This window comes from Ictidomys tridecemlineatus, chromosome 1 (assembly GCF_052094955.1).
Source record: "Ictidomys tridecemlineatus isolate mIctTri1 chromosome 1, mIctTri1.hap1, whole genome shotgun sequence".
NCBI lineage: Eukaryota > Metazoa > Chordata > Mammalia > Rodentia > Sciuridae > Ictidomys > Ictidomys tridecemlineatus.
Window position 1 is genome coordinate 245,290,930 of NC_135477.1, and position 16,505 is coordinate 245,307,434.

The 16,505-nt window shown below is 39.7% G+C and overlaps 1 pseudogene; it reads left to right on the forward strand.

The window, feature by feature from the left end:
- The first annotated feature begins 1,908 nt into the window (after positions 1–1,908).
- LOC120885711 (putative ATP-dependent RNA helicase DDX5 pseudogene) lies at positions 1,909–3,236 on the forward strand (annotated as a pseudogene).
- Positions 3,237–16,505: the final 13,269 nt, after the last annotated feature.

Below are 16,505 nucleotides of genomic sequence, written 5' to 3' on the forward strand. Positions count from 1 at the left end.
GTGAGACAACCTCAACACAAAACTGCTGGATACATTAAAATTTATGAGTGCAGCTTCTCCATTTACTACAACAAGCATTTTCTAGCAAGAATCATTTTATAATAAACATAATGTGCCCAGGTATAATTTTACCACAAACATGTAGAGGAAGATCTGCACTTACCATAGCTTTGTAGTTGAGGTTTACATTCCAGGGGAGATAACTATAAAACTTGTGGTTAAGGGTAGAAAATCACAGGAGGGCTTCTTGCCTTTTTCAATAAACAGTTTGATTTTATGATGACAAGGTACAGAGTATGTATAGATTTAACTTAAACAGGAACTTTCCCCCACCTGCCTGGTACTTATTCTTTATGCCTGATGGTAACTGGTGTGTAAAATTCTCTGATTGGACTTCCTTATTTTTACAACCAAAGATAATTCTAATCCAGGACCTTGAGAGCTTTAAAGCATTTTGGTCAACAGTCTTTTTCTGACTTTCAAATTACTCTTTCTTTATTATTTCCTACTTGTTATTTTATAAACAAGCTCAGGTCTTCTCAATTTTCAGAAGACAAAAAATTCTATTTCAAGCCTGCTACCTCTGTCCTTAGCGTCTTTGCCCACCTTACTAATTCGTGGAGTTCAAGGCTGGGCCATTGAGCTCCACCCCAAGGTTTCTTATGAGTTAATGAGGTCTGCAAAATATAGATGAAACAAGAATTTTAAATGGAACCGAATCAAAGTTTTAGGCACTCATTTTTTTTCTTTTATTTTCAAAGAAATAACTTTATTCAGCACCAACAGCATATCAGTTTCTTTGTATATGCTGTATTGCTAAATAATCATACCTGTACCATTTCTTTCATTAAGTGGTTTAGAGAAAAGTTTTGTAGGACAATCCATGACCTGGTGACAGTTGTGAATCTAGCACTGTGGAGATGGGGTTCAACAGTCGGGGTCCCAGCTACGAGCAGCAATAAACAGGGCTGCTGACTGCAGTAGGGAGCACTGGACTGTGTTGTCAGGTAGTGCTGAATCCCAGGGAAGTCATAGATTGAGCTGTTGGTGATCCTCAGTCAGCCAGAGGTGGACGAGTGAGGGCATTTCTGGCAGCTCTGGGCTTCATAGCTTTCATCCCAGCCCTGCCAGATGGACCTGGATTCCCTCACCACACCATCACACGGTCCTCAATTCCTGCTACCCTCAGGGAGTATCCCTTGACTTCCCTTCCCTGAGGTAGGGTATCTGACTGGCAGGGCCCAGCTCATGGACCTGCACAGAACCTTAGCTGAAAGCGAGTTTCTGGAACTTTCCATTTCTTTAAAGGAAGATAGGTTTTGTTTCCCTTTGAGAATCATAATGTTTAGGTGTGTGTGTGTGTGTGTGTGTGTGTGTGTGTGTGTGTGTTATGGGAGGCAGACAGCGAATATTCATTCTCAAATAAGGGAAGCTACCAAACAAAAACAAAACAATAGACCAATATCCCTCATGAACATCAATGAAAAAAATTCTGAACAAATACAAGCAAACCATAACATATAAAAAGATATATATTGTTATATCAATATGTAACAATATATACAATAATATCTATCTTTTTATATATCATGATCAAGAGGGTCATGAATATTTGGGTAGAGTATTCAAAGTTTAATCAATATAATTTACCACATTAAAATAAAAAGGAGACTGCATTCATTTCCACCTGTCTCTGGTCATACAGCTCCAGCTGTCATTGCTGTCCCTCTGCTGCTGCTGCCCTCACAAGTCTTTGTCATAGCTGAGGCTACTGATAGCAATTGGTTGCACCCAATTCTCTTTACTTTGTCCCCCACCAGATTATTCGAGTGACCAAGACATGGCCAGGATCCAGGGTTTGGTGCTTCATGATATAGAGGAAGTAGGGCAGGGGTCCTATCTGGAAAGATGTTTGGAAATCCTGGGGATAAACTAGTTAAAAAGAAGTGGAATATTGATCAATTGCCCAAATTTAAGAATGATTTTTATCAGCAACACTCTGATTTGGCCAGTTGCGTAGAGACCTACAGAAGAAGCAAGGAAATTATAGTTAGGGGTCACAACTGTTCAGAGCCAATTCTGAATTTCTATGAAGCAAACTCCCCTGCAAATATCATGGGTGAGACTGTGAGGCAAAACTTCACAGAACCCACTGCAGTTCAAGCTTGGGAATGGCTCTGAGTGGATTGGATGTGGTTGGAGTAGCACAGACTGATCTGAGAAGACATTTGTTGCCTGCCATGGTCCACATCAGTCATTGGCCATTCCTAGAGAGAAGTGATGGGCCTATTTGCTTGGTGCTGGAACAGGCCAAGCAGGTGCAGCAGGTAGATACCAAATACTGCAGAGCTTGTCACTTGAGGTCTACTTGCATGTATGGTGGTGCTCCCAAGGGACCACAGATACGTGATTTGGAGGCAGATGTGGAAATCTGTATTACAACACCTGGAAGGTTGTGGAAAAACCAATCTGAGAAGAACAACCTACCTTGATGAAGCAGACAGGATCCCCAAATATAAGATCCCCAAATAAGGAAGATTGTGGATCAGATAAGATATGATAGGCAAGCCCTAAAGTAGAGCATGACTTGGCCAAAAGAAGTAGCACAACTTGTTGAAGATTTCCTGAAAGACTGCATTCATATAAACATTGGTGCACTAGAACTCAGTGCAGACCACAACCTTCTTCCAATTCTGGATGTATGTCATGACCTAGAAAAGGATGAAAAACCTTCTTTGTCTGATGGAATTGATCATGAGTGAGAGGAGAATATAAAACCATTGTTTTTGCTGAAACCAAAAGAAGATGTGGTGAACTTACCTGAAAAATGAGGAGAGATGGGTGGCCTGCCCTGAGTGTCCATGGTGACAAGAATCAGCAGGAACATGACTGGGTTCTAATTGAATTTAAACATGGAAAAGCTCCTATTCTGATTGCTATAGATGTGGTTAGATGTGGAAGACATGAAATTTGTCATCAATTATGACTACCCTAACTCCTCGAAGGATTATATCCACCCAATTGGAAGAACTGCTCACAGTACCAGAACAGGCACAGCATACTCTAAGCAAATGAGCAACCTTATCTCTGTGCTTTGTGGAGCTAATCAAGCAATTAATCCCAAGTTTCTTCAGTTGGTGGAAGATAGAGGAGGTTCAGATCATTCCAGGAGTAGAGGAGGCAAGAGGAATGATCATCAGGACAAATATTCTGTGAGTAAACATGGGTTGATTTAATATTTTTAGAGACAGGGAAATGTGACAGAGGTTACTCTAGTCTGCTTAAGAGAGATTTGGGGACAAACACTCAGAATGGTATTTGTAGTGTTTCAAATTATCCCAATGGGAGCTTTGGAAGTAATTTTGTGTCTGCTGGGAAACAGAACAATTTTAGGACTGGTAATCTAACAGGACTTACCAGAATGGTTATGGTGGCCCTCAGCAATTTGGAAGTAATGCTCCAAGTATGTGCAATGGTATGAACCAATAGGCATATGTATATCCTGCTACTGCTGCTGCACATATTATTGGCTATCCAATGTCAACAAGATATTCTCAATAAGACTCTAAAGTATACATAATTCTCTTTTTTTTCACAGTTGCTCTTTATATTGTGTGTTATGGACAAAATAGTTATTTAAGAAACATGGGAAATGCAGAAATGATTGCAGTAATTATGGCATAGCTTTTCACTATTTATATTTCTGAAACAATTTTTAGGGTATATATATATATATAATACAAGCAGTGTTTTCTCAAAAGTAACTGTATAATCATTTGAAATACAATAAATGAAGGCAATGTATGTCTTTCCAATAAAAGATATTTGAAGACTGAAAAAATAAAACAAAAAGGAAAACCTGTGTGATGATACTAATAGATGAAGAAAACTAATTTTGTAAAATTCAACATTTGTTCATGATAAAAAGTCTCTGCAAACAAAGAATAGAACTTCCCCCAATCTAATAAAATCATTTACAAAAAGACCTAGTGCTACTATAATGTATAACTTGATAAGGAGCTATTGAGTGTTTTTCCTTTAAAGCAAAAAATATTTCATCTCTTCAACATTGTACTGGTGATGATTGAAATATTTTAAATCTTGCTCAGGGTGATGATTGCACAAGTCATTGAGTTGAACATGAACATTTCATTCATTCATTGAGTTGAACATGAACATTTATGAATACTCATTTATACTAAATCTGAATCAGGTATTCCTCTCATCAAAAATCAAAATAAGAAAAAATTTACTAAAAATACTTCATTGTAATATTTCTGAAAAATTGTATTGAGGTATAATTGACAAATAAAAACTGTATATGTTTAAAGTGTACAACTTGATATTTGTAACAATTTTTTTTTTTTTATATTTGAAGGTATCTGGCTACTACCCAATGCCTTGCCTGGATCTGATATTCTATTTCTTTTTTAATTTATTCTTTGTAGATGTAGAAGGACACAATACTTTTATTTTATTTATTTATCTTTGTATGGTGCTGAAGATCAAAAACCCAGGGCTTCACACGTGCTAGGCAAGCGCTCTACCTCTGAGCTACAACCCTGGATCTGGCATTCTTGAGAAAACTTGTTACTCTTAGAATCTTACAGACATTTTCACATTATCTCTGGCATTGATGTTGGTATTGTGAAGACCAAGGTTAATCTGATATTTCCTCTCATGAAATACTGGTTTTGGTTCTGTTTAGATACCTGAGAATTCTATCCTTTATCCTTGAAAATCATTGTCTTAGCAATATAAGTGGTCTCCACTAATTGTTTTTTAAACACAATGTAATATGATCTGCAGGTTGGATTATTTTCTCATTCCAGTTAAATTTGTATTGTATCATTTATCATTTTTTATTTCATTTGTGGAATTCATTCAAGAACACTAATTATTATATAGTATCAATTTTGTTTTATCTATTAGTCTCTGATTGCCTTTGTCTCTATGTTTTATTTTTTTTATCTTTTGAATCTGCACTCACTTTCTTATACATTGGTAAGTTTAGACTTAGGTGATTCTAGTCCATTTCTTATAGTCTTGAGTTTAATCACTGAATATATTTGTTGTCTTAGTTCATAATTTTCCTATTTATTCTATTTAATCACCTTGATAATGGGCAATGGGCAATTATTGAGCTTATCCACTTATTAATTTACCTTTATGCTGTATTTGTGAAGAATTTCCATCTGATTTGCAATTGTTTTACATGTAAATTGGTTTCTTATTTTTTGCCTTCTAGGTGTGTGGTGTGTGTGTGTGTGTGTGTGTGTGTGTGTGTGTGTGTGTGTGGTTGCCAGGGTGCTAATTTTCATCATGCACAACTGTCTTTGGGTCCAGACTTATTATTTGACCTGAGTAGTGTAGGTATCTGTTTGTCTTCCTTGTCTTTGGGACACATTGATTTTCCTAATAAGCCATAATTTTAAAGCCTGGTTTTCATGTTCTTTCCAAATTTTTAATAGAGTCTGAGGGCATGGGAAAGCAGAGCAGAGAGAGCCCAGCTGAGGAGGTGTGCAGGCTTTGGTAGAGTGGCAGGACTCAGCCTCCTTTCTGAAGTTTTGTAGGAGGGCTTTCTTCCCTAGTTGGAGTTTGCATTCTGGTCCTACGAGATACCCTCACACTTTGAATTTGCTTTCAGTTTCATGTCTAGTTTGAGTTGAACATGAACATTTATGAATACTCATTTATACTTCAATGCCACTGGAAGGGATGTAAGCCATTGTTCATTTCCCGAATGTTTCACCGTCTTCTAGAGCTTTGTTTTGGAGAGTCAGCTTCCAGTGAGTTTCTCTCTTAATTTTGGGATATCAGTCTGCTGTTCCTGAATTTAGTTGATATAGCTCCTGAGGATGGAGGTAGAGTTAGTCACTTGCCATGGTGAACTGTGCCTCTCCACTGCAGAATTTGTCTGTCTTTCTTGAGCTAATGCTCTTTTTGAAGTTAATGGCATAGGCTGTGCCCTTCCCTGCTCTGGTTTCTGCTGCAGAATTTTGCGGGGGGGGGGGGGGGTGGCTGTTTTTTTTTTAGAAGTATCATTTTGTTATTTGGGGAGTGTGTAAAGAAAGGCCTTCATCTTGCTGGGGCCACCTGGAAGTCCCTCCTCCTCTTTCCTTTTTTAAGCTTTCTTGAAAAGTTATTTTCCTGTTCCTAATGGCTGTTTCTCACTGTTCTCATCCACTAAGACATTTTCAGAATCATTTGTTCCACTCTTCTTTTTCCCATCCCTTCTCCTCCCATCTGTTCTCTCAATAACACTCTTTTATAACCTCTTGATTCAATTCTATGCCCCATTAGTAGAGTTCAAGCAGATATTTCCCAACATTTCTACTTCGGGCTCTCATCTGTCTTCTATGAATGAGTCTTACTCCCTACTCTCTGCTGGATGTCCTACTGGGTGACAATCCTACCACAATCTGAAGCTTGAAATGTCAAAAGCTTCCTGTCTCCCCATCCAGGCCCAACGCTTTGAGTCTTCTATGATTCTTTCCTTTCTTCACCCCTCTATCCAATTAGTTAAGTATGGTGCACTTCTTTGTTTCCACACATTACTCTAGAATACATTTGTATTTTTCTCACTTGAACTTAGTAATAGACCCTTTCTTGGTCTCCCCCTTCTTCTGCTCAGTGCTCACACAACTCCCAGAATATCTTTCTCTGAAACCTTCCATGGAGACTTAACCCCTTTTTCTGGTATTCATGGGCCTCCATATTCTGAACTTGATTTATAATACAATGCTTTATAATACAGTGCTTTCCACTGAACCCCTTCAAAATGTCCCAAATTTCAACTAAAACCAATTGCCAGACAATTGCAAAGCATGCTGTGTTCTTTCCAATGATGAAAGAATATGGAATGCTGTCACCACCATCTTAATCTCTTAAAAACTTTGCCAGTTTTCCAAAATCTAAACCTAATTTTACTTCCTCCATGAACCCTTCCTAATCTACTGAAGTGGTGGTCCCTACTCTGAACTCCCTTTATTCTTTATCTCTCCACATATGATCCTTTGATCATTGAGTCTTAACTTGCCCCAAGCCTGTCAATTCCTTTTGGAGATGGAAAAAGGTTATGGGAAGTCATAATACTTACAAAAAGTTGTGATGTAGTAAACTTGGACTTAAGATATGAATTCATGGTCAGGTTGCCACTTTGGGAAGTGAGGAGAGTCATTATTCACCCTCTCTGAGATTTATATTTTTTGGGGGGTACCACAGATGGAACCATGTGGGGGTGTTAACCATTGAGCCACATTGACAGCCCTTTTTATATTTTTGTTTTGATATTGGGTCTTGCTAAGTTGCTTAAGGTCTTGCTGAATTACTGAGGCTGGCTTTGAACCTGCAGTCCTGCTGCCTCAATCTCCTGAGCCATTGGGATTACAGGCATCTATCACCACACCCAGCTGTTTAAAGAGGTTGTTATAAATGTTAAATGAACATGTATGAAAGTGCTTTATAAGTGTAGATTTCTGTACACAAACACACACATATGCATATGTACATAAATAGATAGGTAAATAAAATGTCCAACAAAGTATAGCTTGTTTCTTCAAATTCCCCACAGTATCAAGCTTGATAGTTTAAACATAGCATGTCAATAAATGTTTATATGTAGCTGCAGTGATGCCTGCAGAGCACAAAGGAGATGCTAATGGGTAAGGATAAATGTGCAGGAAGTTGAGTTTGTGTGGTTATGTCAGCAATTTGCCAAGCTGGAGATGATTGTGTACATAGTCTTAAGATTTCATGCATGGTGCACAGGCCTGCCTAATAGAGGCGGACAGACTCGATGGTTTGTGCCAGTACATCTAGCCCTTGACATCTAGTCTTTCGCAGAACAATAAATAATAGATGTCACGTGTTAAAGTGTTTATCAGTAGCTATTCTATATACATGCACACACACGTATATATACATATGCAACTTCGTATGTAAGTTTATGCTAAATGTACTTCATGTAAATATCGACTTTTATCTCCTTGAATGTTTCCTTATATGGTCTTTGTTGCCATTCATTCAATCACCATTGTTGATGTTTTCCAAACTCCCAATTTTCCAGAAGGGCTCTGTTTATAATCAAAGGTACCAAACTGGTGTATCCTCATCAAAGTTGGATAGGGAGTGACAAAACAAGTACATAAGAGTGGCCATTAGCATTTCCCTTAATAGTTGAGATCATCTGGATTGAATCCTGTGTATGTTCAGATTTTCCATGCCAGCTTCTGCTTTTTCTCCTGAGCCACATGGTTAATGTTTTAAAAATATTCCAATTTTGAATTTTTTAAATCAAATTTTTGTAGAAAACTGTCCCCCTGGGAGGGGTCTTAATAAAAGCCAAATATATATTTTGAGACTCTGCTTGTGATGTGATAGATTTAAGACCGTGTTTGCAATGTCTAACTGAATATTCACATTCATTTTGCCTCTGAATTGGGCAAAAAATGTGAGTAATATTTCTTGTCCCGGGCTGAATACCTTGAACTGTGCCTCTCATGGCACTATGTGCATGGGAGATGAGGAACATTATTTCCTGAGAATTTATTCTAAGGAGAGAATGAGGCAGGACAAATGTGGTCATTGAGAAGCCTCCTCCTTTAAGTGGCTCATTCCCTCTGTGAAATCATGTCTAAGTTCTGGGACAGAAGAGACTGGGAGTCAAAATTCTGGGAGACATGGAGCAAAGCCATATTGTGCTGCAAGGGCAACGTTTGGGAAACCTCACCACAGGGAAGCCCTTCCACCTCCAGAACCTGGCCGGCTGTGGAAGCACCCAGCAGGAGTAGCAGCAGCACCATGTGGTGGGAGCAGCTCTAGCAGGAGCAGAGCTGTGTGGGGAAATGCTAGATGCAGCCAGCATGCACAGACTCAAGTGTGTACATTACAGGGACAGGGCTCTGTGCACTGGAGGTGGTACAAGGTGCTGTAACATAGTGGCCTCAGGAGGGATGGCAACAGCAGTGTCTGAGTGGTAGAAGAGAAAAAAGTGCCCAGAAATGCATATTGCTTTGAAAAGTGTCCACAATGTCTGCCACAGATGTTTGTGAAAGTTTATTTGGGAATAGGAGAGAACACCATTACTAATCTTTAAAGGAGTTCATCGAATGCTTGATGATTTTCACTTCATTTATTCTTCTAAACAATGCCCTTGTTGAAAGTATGAAGTCTCCCATAAGGCATGAGTTGCATGGATTTGTTATTCTTATTAAATGCACCACAAACTATTTATTGAATGTTTTCAAGGAATATTAGCTCAAATTTAAAAAAATCAAGTTCTTGACTTTGAATTTCCTAAGTAAAAACGGGTTTTTATTCAGAAAGTGGCTATTAAAGACATCTTAAATAATTACAAGTTTTAAAGGGAAAACAATTCTTACTGTTGTTACAGATTATCAGATTACGGGGCTGAATGTGTCCAACCAGGAGGGAGGAGAGGTGGCATGGTTTATGGGGAAACAGAAGGGAAAGTGAAAACAGGGGGAAAATATTATCAAGATGGAGAGATAATAAAAGAGGAGGGTTACTACTTCGAGTTCTTCAGTACAGCAACTGGACAACCTTAGTCTTCTCCAGGTGGTACCACTTACCTGAGTGACCATGACCAGTGGCAGTCCCCATTCTTGGGCTCTAATATTAATCACCAACTCTTTGTCACTAAGGACTAGTGGAAATCCTTGGCCAATTGCATTCTGGTTAACTGCACAGAAAACCCGAACAGGTGACATGCAGGATGTGTGAGGGTTAGGGTGACGGGACACACAGGATATTCAGGAAGACAGGGGAAGGGTGCTGTGTGAGGTGGGAGTTCAGTGTGAGACTTACAGGGTGAGAGGTGGTTAGGCAGGCAAATACAGGTGGCAAAGGCATGCTGACTACAAGAAATAGCAAGAGCAAAGGCACAAGTGCCTGGTATCTGACGGTGAATCCCAGGGTCAATAGATGCCACCCAGGCTGAAAATACATGCTGGAAGACTAACGAAGGGGAGAAAAACTACATTTGGGTTGACGGTGTAATGTGCATTAAAGTCTGGCAAGTCACCTACTTCTATTTTTGTCTCATTTTTCGTGTCTTTCAAGAAGATGTATATACAATGTACACATATAGTGATATGAATCTGTATCATGAAAATTTTGTGATATATATATATTATATTTGTTGATTTTATATAAATACAATTATAGGTTATATATATATGATCACTAATTTTATGACATACACTATATACCTTTATGCTTATTGCATACTTACATATATAATCACTAAATTTGTCAAATTAACTTATTTTAGGTTTGGAATAGAGCAATGAGCAGCACCCTACTTGCAAGTCGGTAGTGTTACTTTTTTTTATGTGTTCTTTTTAGATATACATGACAGCAGAGTGTTTTTTGATGTAAAATATTTACATGGAGTATAACTTGTTCTAATTAGGATCCTATTCTTCTGGTTGTACATGATGTGGAGTTACCCTGGTGGTGTATTCAAATATAAGAATAGGAAAGTTATGTTGATTAATGCTAGTCTTTCCTATTCACCCCCTCCTTACTTCCCTTTGTCTAATCCAATGGACTTCTATTCTTCCCCTCTCCACCCTCTCTGTTGAGGGTTAACATTCACATATCAGAGAGAACATTCAGCCTTTGGTTTTTTGGGATTGGCTTATTTTACTTAGCATAATATTCTCCAGTTCCATCCATTTGCCCAAATGCTATAATTTTATTCTTCTTTATGGCTCAGTAATAATATTTCATTGCATATATACACCCAATATTCTTCATCCATTAATCTGTTGAAGGACACCTAGGTTGGTTCCATAGCTTGGCTATTGTGAATTAAGCTGTTATACATATTGATGTGACTGTGTCACTGTAGTCTGCTGATTTTAAGTTCTTTGGGTATATACTGAGAAGTAGGATAACTGGGTCAAATGGTGGTTCCATTCCAAGTTTTCTAAGGAATTTCCATACTGCTTGGCAGAGTAGTTGTACCAATTTGCAGCCCCACCAGCAACATAGGAATGTACCTTTTTCCCCACATCCTTGCCGACATTTATTGTTACTTGTATTCTTTCGGTGGTGTACACCTGTAATCCCAGCACTCAGGAGACTGAGACAGGAAGATGGTAAGTTCAAAGCCAGCCTCAGCAACTTAGTGAGACCCTAAGCAATTTAGTAAGGCCCTGTCTAAAAATAAAAAGTGAAAAAAGTGCCGGGGATGTAGCTCAGTGATTAAGTGTCTGTGGTTTCAATTCCTGGTACCAAAAAAAAAAAAAAAAAAAAAAAGGTAGTATTACTTTGTAATGGTTCAAGCAGTGCTTTTGCCTACATGGGCCTCAATGGATTATGTTAAGTCTATGTTGCTTTTGTTCTTGCATGATTTTTACTTCCTCGTGTATTCCTTCTTCTGGAGCAGCAACTACTGTTGAGAGGTCAGAAAGCCTGGTCCCCACCTATGCTCTGTCCCAATAAGTCATGGGCCTTGGAACAGTCTGTGCCTGTTTTCTCATTTCTAAAATACGAACTTTGGAATTAATGGTCCCTGAGAACCTTCAAAAGTGGCACAATCTGGAGTCTGGATGATGTGACCAGGACCTATGTCAGGTGTGACTCTCCCCACTGTGACAACTGACATGTGGGTTGGGACTCAGTTGATCCTATGTTGAATGGCAATAATGACATCCAGGCAGGAGGAGCACAGCTGCCCTGCTTGCTTCATCAGGATATCATGAAGATTAAAGAGGTCGTGCATGGAAACGTTTGTTAATATAAGCAAGTACTTTGCAATATGAGGTAAGAATGGTGCTACCCCTTTCTAAAATTCTGATACCAGAGGCCATGAGGCTAAGTGACTTTCCCAAAGCCTTGCTTCTCTAGTTCCTTTGCTTCTTTGAGATGAATGGTGTTTTGTTAATACATTAATATGTATGTAACATATATAACAATGTTTATATAGTAACATTCACTCTACAAACTTATTAGCAAACCACAATGTCCAACACCATTTCCAGGAGTTGACGGTGTCCTTCCTATATCATTTTCAGTGTGGTTTACAAAAAAGACAAAGCAAAACTGTACTTGCTCTAGGTTGCAAAGCAGAAGAGCTTTAGTATGGTCTTTTGTGGTAAGAGCCACCAGAATAAATAAGTGAATAAATAAATAACATGTCACTTTCAGAATAAGGGTCACCTATGTACCCTTGGACCACATGAGTGGGGAGAGGTGAGACTGAGTCAGGAAATTAAATTAAAAAATAAATAATGGCAAACCTTGATCCCATCATCATTTCTCACCAGACCCAATAAGACTTTGAAAGGAGCCGTCTGCAGAATTCATTTTGAGTCTTGGAGAAACAATATGGAATTTAAATATCTGCACATAAAAATGCTGAAGTGGACGGGTGGGTCAGGAGATGTCAGACAGCGCCGGGATCACAACCTCGCCCCCCAGACCTTTCCCTACTAAATACAATTATATGTGGTCAGCCCTGATGGTGACAGTGCTATGATTGGCAGTTCCTGGAACTACCTATTTGGGGAAGCTTTTTCTTATGGAAGTGGCAAACCAAGCTTGTCAGTATTTTTCAGAATTTATTCACCTAGCAGAAGAAATTATATTATGTTTGAGTTCGACTATTAGTACAAAGACCTTCAAGTGAAAAGCTCTCTCTTTTTTTTTTTTCAAATAAGTGAACAAGTCCCAGAGAGGTGAAGAGTCCTATCAGACCACCCCACTGACTAGGAGCCGAGTGGAAAATTGAAATGCTATGTGCCGTTGGCCGTCAGTCAGTCCTTTCTTCTTTCCTTCCTTCCTTTGGCTCTTCCTTTCTTTCTCTCTCTCTTTCATTCCCTCCCTCCCTTCCCTCTTCCCCTACTTTACTCAGCTCCTATATTATGGAAGGCACTTTGTAAACCCTACAGGACATGGGCTAACAATAAAACTCCTCCAGAAGCCTCCAGTGGAGACAAGTGAAGGAGTAAACCATCCAGGGCAGGTGGGATGGCCTCACTCCCAGTCACCCAAATAGTCTACTGTGGAGCCTAAAAGAAAGAAGGGACCCGGCTGGTGAGGCTTCCTGGGAGAGAAGAAAGGCACTTCAGAAGAACCTAGAATGGTGGCAGAATTGTGAAAGGTAAACAGGGCTGAGTGGGAACTGATAATAAGTACAGAGGTGTGGAGGCAGCTGTCTTTCCAGTTCAGCCAAAGAGTGAGAGATGAGTCTGGAGGAGCAGGGTGGGACCTTCCTTTCTTCTTTGTTTGTTCTTCTTAGGTATACCTGACAGTAGAGTATGTTTTCACATATGTATACAAACATGGAGTACACCTTATTCTAATTAGGACCGCCGTCTTGTGGTTGTACCTGATGTGAAGTTTCACTGGTGGCGTATTCATATATGAACATGAATTCTCATCCCCTCTCCCTTCCCTTCATTACCGTTTGTTTAACTTACTGAACTTCTATTCTCCCCACTCCCCTTTGGTGTCTTAGCTTCTGCATATCAGAAAGAACATTGGACCTTTGTTTTTGGGGATGGGCTTATTTCATTTAGCATGATAGACTCCAGTTCCATTCATTTACGGGCAAGTGCCATAATGTCATTCTTCTTAATGCTTGAGTAATACTCTATTGTGTATATGTACCACATTTTCTTTATCCATTATTCATTGAAGGGCACCTAGTTTGGTTCCATAGCTATTGTGAATTGAGCTAATATAAACATTGATATGGCTGCACCAATGTAGTTTTCTGATTTTAAGTCCTTTGGGTTTATATCGAGGAGTGGGAGAGCTGAGTCAAATGATAGTTCCATTCCAAGTTTTCTAAGGAATCTCCATACTGCTTTGCAGAGTGGTTGCACCGATTTTCAGTCCCACCAGTAATTTATGTAATTTATATAAATTTCTGCCAATTTATATTTTTCTTAAATTAATCTTTGCTTTCACCCAACAACCTTGCCAACATTTATTGTTACTTGTGTTCTTGTTAATTGCCAATCTGACAGGAGTGAGACCCCCTCTCAGTGTAGTTTTGATTTGCACTTTTCTAATTGCTAGAGATGTTGAACGTTTTTTCATATATTTGTTGACCATTCATATTTCTTCTTCTGAGAAGTGCCTGTTCCGTTCCTTTGCTCCTTTATTGATTAGGAATTTTCTTAGAGCCCACTGAAGACTTCTAGGAAGGGTTGACATGATTGCAGGACTGAGTGGAAAGGATGAGGTCAACATGGGAATGAACTGGGACCTTGGTAATGGGAACCTGAAAGGAAGGGAACTATTTAGGATTGTTGTGGAGACCCAATCACCAGGCCACCCATATTGGTTAGATATATTGGTAGATAAAGAAGAGGTGTATTTAGGCACAAAGTGATAACAAGAGAACAGCCAGACATAAAAGGAATATACTGACAAATTTGGAGTGCATTTGGAAAGTGCTGCCATAAGAAACCCCCGAGAACGAGGCAGATGCCAGGATAGTGAACCACAAGCACCGATACGGACTCGGTTTTCTCTGTGAGACTCAGCATTTCTCAAAGAAAAATGGAGAATAAAGAGTCTGGGGATTTCCCAGAATCAGGAATTAGGACAGGACCATGGAAGATTCTAGAGAGCTGGGCAGGGCTCTGTTGAAATAGAGTTCAAGTTGGACAGGGATAGAAATAAAAGCTGAAGGCTGAAGAGTAAGAATGGTGAAGCAGGCCAAGGTGTGGTGGGGGAGGCCTCAGGGGGATCAGAAAGATGGCAGGTGAAGAGGTGGTGGGTCTGCAGAGAGAGTCCTGGGGCTGGAAATCCTGGTGGCGGAAATGGTTGGAGGGATGAGAGGAACCAGGGTGGCACCGGGCTGTGTTGGCCTGTGCAAAAACCAGAATTGTGGGTGTCAAAGAGCTGAGGCTGAGTTTAAAAGAATGACCCACAAAAATTTCATTAGAGTTTGTAAAAGACACATGTGGAGTTTATGTGTGTGTGCACATGCTGGGGAAGAATTTCTGCATTATATTGTCTGAATTGATTGCTGCCTCCTTAGTTCTTTATGAATTGGACCAGCGTGCAGTTGAATGCTATTGTATAGAACCCATGTGTTTATTCATGTCTTTGAAATATGCTGGATGTGATGTCTTTTTTTCTTTCTTTCTGTTTTTTTGTTTGTTTGTTTGTTTGTTTTGGTTAATTCTGATCCTGGGGAACCATCTTTTGTGCTGTCTTCTGCCAATTTATATTTTTCTTAAATTAATCTTTGCTATGTCTCTGAGCTTAATCTAAATACCTTACACCTGGCCAGAAATGTCCAATGTGACGTTTATTCCACTGGCTGAAACAGTGAAGGACAAGGTAGACAAGAAGGAGAGGCTTCTGGTGGTGGGGGTGAGGAAGAAGGCAGGGGAAAAGATGTAAGCCATGGTGGATGTCTTGCTCATGACTGCAGCATTTTAGAATTATATCAAACCCAGAGTTGCTTGGTTTGTATTTGGTTGTTTTCTTCTTTTCTAAACCTCCTTCCCCAAATGATCTTATGGGGTCAAGGCAGAAAGTAAAGGCAGACCTTTGTCTGGACAAAGATGTAAATTTTAAGAGGAGAAAAGAAAAGCAAAGACTTCTTGCTTTGCTTTGGTTCTACGTTGCTGAAGTTGGACTCATCTGCTGCTGGACTGAAGCTATTCCAACATCCAGGGATGAGCACCTTGTCTGGGCAAACAACATGATGAATCCTGGCGCCTCCCAATCCCTTTTGAGGTGGTTTCAGACCCTCTGCAGCCACCTCCTTCCCCCACTTCTGTAGTTTTCCTGGTAGCAGTGGTGGGTGAGAGTTCACAAAAGCCCAGGACGATTAATTAAGTCAATAACCATACTTATAATAGCAAGATGGCTTCACTCTGCTCAATTTCTGAACTTGATCCCATTCTAAATCCCCTGGGATGATTTTGTTACCTACCCTTGTGAGAAATAGAAAGTTCAGTGGTCCATTTTCAGAATGTAGAATTTAGCCTTTATTGGGATGTAAGATCCAATTGTAGCCATTTTAACCAGAGCCCACCCTTCTTTTAAATTTAGCTAATCACACAGATTGTAACCTAAGCTCCTCCTGTTAGAGCCGGGCCCGTACTTGTAAGGGATAAAATCAAGTGGATTTCCCCACCCAAGTGCACTTTCTTGCTGGATTTTCTTTGGTAACAGCTTATGCAGAAGTCCTTTGTCTTGCTGAGCTATTTCCAAGCACACCTTTGATTCCTTGCACATCAATGTTTATAACACCTTCCCTGGAGGTTCCCTTGTCTTGTGTCACTCAAATCCAACAGAACACAACTTGAGTGGGGCAAAACTTTATTCTGTGGGTACAAAGAACAGAGAAGGGAGAACTCATACTCTAAAGACACCCGCTTCTCAATGTGGGTCAAGAGGGGCTTCTCTTATGGGGGAAGAGGCCCATGGCATGAGTCGGGCCAAGCAGGGAAAAGGAGAAGCCTATGCCGATCCTCTTCTTTTGCTCTCAGGGTCTAGTCACACAG